This window comes from Urocitellus parryii, chromosome 12, assembly GCF_045843805.1.
Source record: "Urocitellus parryii isolate mUroPar1 chromosome 12, mUroPar1.hap1, whole genome shotgun sequence".
Lineage (NCBI taxonomy): Eukaryota > Metazoa > Chordata > Mammalia > Rodentia > Sciuridae > Urocitellus > Urocitellus parryii.
Window position 1 is genome coordinate 85173075 of NC_135542.1, and position 3984 is coordinate 85177058.

Below are 3984 nucleotides of genomic sequence, written 5' to 3' on the forward strand. Positions count from 1 at the left end.
ATTTCACACATACAGTGAGAGTAGCAGCCTCTTGGCTAGTTTTTCAAATAAACTCCCTGTCCTGTCTCTGATACTGAAACCCAAGCTCCAGGCGGTAGGCAAGAAGGCATGTTTGCAGGTGGAGTCGCCCTTCCGGAGTGAAGTGGCAGAAGAGAAGAAGGGGGCTCTCCTCGGGCTCTCTGGCTCAGGCTGCATGTAGATGCGGGCTTCCCAGGCCTCCACTAACTAATTCAAGACAGAGAGCCCAGAAAACCATAGAGAACTCAGAGAGGATTCCAAGAGGATTTGAGGAACTGATTACATAATGAAAAGTAGAAAAATAGGGATTTGACTATCTTATTTGATTGAATTTTGGTAAAAAGACCTATATTAGTTAGGGTTTTCCAGGGAAACAGAACCAAGAGGGTGTGTGTGTGTGTGTGTGTGTGTGTGTGTGTGTGAGAGAGAGAGAGAGAGAGAGAGAGAGAGAGAGAGAAGGGGGTGGGTATTAATTTATTTTTAAGGATTGGCTCACGCAGTCTTCAAGGCTGACAAGTTTGAAATTGAAGCCTGGAGATTCAGGAAAGAGTGCATGCTATAGCTCGAGTCTGAAGGCGGATGCTAGCAGAATTCCCTCTTCCTTGGGAAGCTCTAGTCTTTTTTCTTTTAAGAAAGACCTTCAGCTGATGGCATGTGACCCCCTCATATTATGGAGGGTAATCTGCTTTACTCAAAGTCTACTGATTTAAATGTTAATTCCACCCCCCTCCCCCCACAAAAAATGCCTTCATGGCAATAGCTAGATTGGTGTTGGAGCAAACATCTGGGTACTTGGGTACTGTGGCCTAGCCAAGTACATACATAAAATTAAAAAAAAAAAAAAATATATATATATATATATATATATATATATATCCATGAAAGGTAAAATAACAAGGTACAAAGAAAGAAGTTGCCACATCATGGGTGATGGTAGAACCAAATGCATTCATCACACATCTGTGTATATACAAACACACACATATACATACACGTGTGCTCACATGCACACACATCCATCCCTAGGTGCTCTGAGCACATCCATGTAAGAGGGCAAATGAGCCTCAGGACAAAAAAATCTGTCAGTGAAGAAAGGAAATCAGAGATGCACAGCTCCCTATGTCTCAAACGTTTTCTGTCTGGATTTAAGAAAAACTGAAAAATTGGCTCTGGAAACTCTCCCCAACCTTTGCTCTTTCCTGTTGGAATTTCCTAAGGTAGAGACTGATTTTTTTTTTTTTAATGTTGCAGCTCAAATATCAAGATGTGCAGGTCAGAAAGCTTTGCACATACTACCCCCTTCTGCTTGTGATTGTCCTGAAGGGGGATGGATCACCACAATGAGAGTCTCGTCAGAGAGGCCCAACTAGGTGTTAAAGGGCAGCAGTGGTCCACATTCCAATCGCTAGGTTTTCCAAGGAAGAAACCCTGAGTCTGAGAAATCACCAGGATTGTGTCTTTGAAGATACATAAATATTTGGTAAAATTTGGTAAAATCATAGTAAAACTTTTTCTTTTTTTTTTGAGCACCTATAAATCATAGTAAATATTGGCTATGGTAAAATAATAGTAATAATAAAAAATTAACAAAAAAGTGACCTGATGGTTCTCATTCTTTTTCTTTTCTCTCTGACTTTTGGCCAATATTTGGATGGCTGTTCTATAGAGCAAGCCTCTAGATTATTCTGCTTTATCTAGAGGCAAGATAGATATTGAAGGACCTATGTCCAGTCCGTGAGCAGCATTTTTTTTTCCCATCTGGTGTCTACTAAGCCACTTCTTTGGCCATTTGTGTAAGATTACTTCGGGGGGGGGGGGGATAAATGACTTGCAAGGTACCAAACCATTGATTCTATTCCCAAATAGTTTTTCAACCTCCATGCTTTTTTTTTTTCTTCTTTTGGTACTGGGGATGAAACTAAGGGGCACTCGACCACTGAGCCACACCCCCAGACCTATTTTTGTATTTTACTTAGAGCCAGGATCTCACTGAATTGCTTAGCACCTTGCTTTTGCTGAGGCTGGCTTTGAACCCTCCATAACCCTGCCTCAGCCTGAGCCACTGGGTTTAGAAGCATGTGCCGCTGCTCCCGGCTCTTCCTTTCATCTCTGATAGTTGAGGAATCACATAGTCTTTACTGTCATCACTATTCTGCTGATGGAGAATCTAAAAAGTAGGGAGATGACTACCAATTTCTTTTCTCTGCATTAGAAACAAACAAACAAAAAAGAACAAAACTATAAGTTGCTACCAGGCCACTGGCTAGTTGTCCCTAGAGTAAGTTTGCCAGATTTAGTAAATTAAAATTCGTAATAGCCAATTAAATTTGGCCATTTGTGTAAGATTCCTTCAGGGAGGGAGACTAAATGACTGGCAAGGTACCAAACCATTGATTCTATTCCCAAATTTGAATCTCAGGTAAAGAAAAATTTCTTAGTGTTAAGTATATCCTACACAATATTTGAGACATACTTATGGTACAAAGTATCCCTTGTTTCTTAGAAATCCAAATTTAACTGTAAATTTTGTATTTTATCTGGTAATTCTATTCTTAAGGAGTCCCATTTTGATTGTACCCCAAGTTTGGGGTACAAGATTGGTGTGTATTGGAGGCAACATTTTACTCCCTGTGGGTTTGTCTCCCTAGTTAATTAATCACTGTGAGGGTCAAACAAGGCATGTCTGTTCAACTAATGCATTGTTATCTTATATCTCCTGGTTCATACCAAAGTACTCCCCAAATGGTTCCTTGGAATACTTGGGTCTTACAAACTACTGGAATAAGTTTGATAAAAATTGCACATGTCTCTCTTGAAAAGTATCCATGCAACACTTGCTAACTAGCTTCAAGAAGGCAGGAGACATGTCTGTTATGTTCATTATTTAACCCCACATCATAGCATAAGAAGGCTCTCACTAGTATTTGTTGAGTGAATAAATAATGAAGTCTTAGCCAGGCTGCTAGTGAGCTCAGTGCTTGCCTAGCATGGCCAAGGCCCTCGGTTCAATCCCCAATGCTGCAAAAAGAAAAAAAAAAAAAAAAAACAGAAAATAAAAATGAAGTCTTAGTCATTTTTTTATTCTCACTGTCTCATCCATCATGAGAAACCACTACTTTAACTATAAATTTTGGATGAAAACCAAACTGCACAAGATTATTAAAGATTCTTGTGGTTGTGAAATTAATTTAATTCAACATATGATACTTCAACTTTGAACCTGGGTCTTGCTAGCCAAATCTGGCCCTGGGATATATTTTATTTGGCTGGCCTACTGTTTTAGAAAAATGTGAACTTTAATGCCCTGAGACAGACATGAGTTGATAGCTCACCAGTGTATTTGCTGCTCCCAGCTGTCTCGTGGGCTCTCTCCCCTTGCATACCTACCTAGCCTCAAGAAGAATTTGAGGTTCCGTGCCTACAAGGGGATGATTCATCAACCTTAAGAACAAAGATTTGGACATAAAACAGTTTTAGGGTTGAGGACTAGATCTCCTGTTTACTAACTGTATGATTTTGGAGAAATTATTTACCTACCTTAGCCTCGGGATCCTCATTGGCAAAAGCAATGCTGCTGATGATATTACCTACTTCATAGAGCTGTTAGAGGGTCAAATGATATAATACATGAAAACTGCTTAGCATGCATCTGGCACATAGTAAGTGATCAACAAATGATATTAATGTAATGAGAGGAACTGTTGTTAATTGTTTCACATGTATGAAGACAAGATTCCAGAAAAAAAGAGATTTCCCTTGAAATTAGAAGCTGCCAATACTTTGTGTACACAATCTAGCAAGAGGGCAGCTGATGTGTGGATATGTGGCTTAGTCTCTTTGTGCCATGTTATTTGATCCTTGGTTACTTGGTCCTCAGGGTGGTGCTGTTGGGAGGTGCTGAGGACCTTGAGGAGGAGCCTTGTGGGAAGTTCTTAGGTCACTGAGGACATATTCCCAAAGAGGATT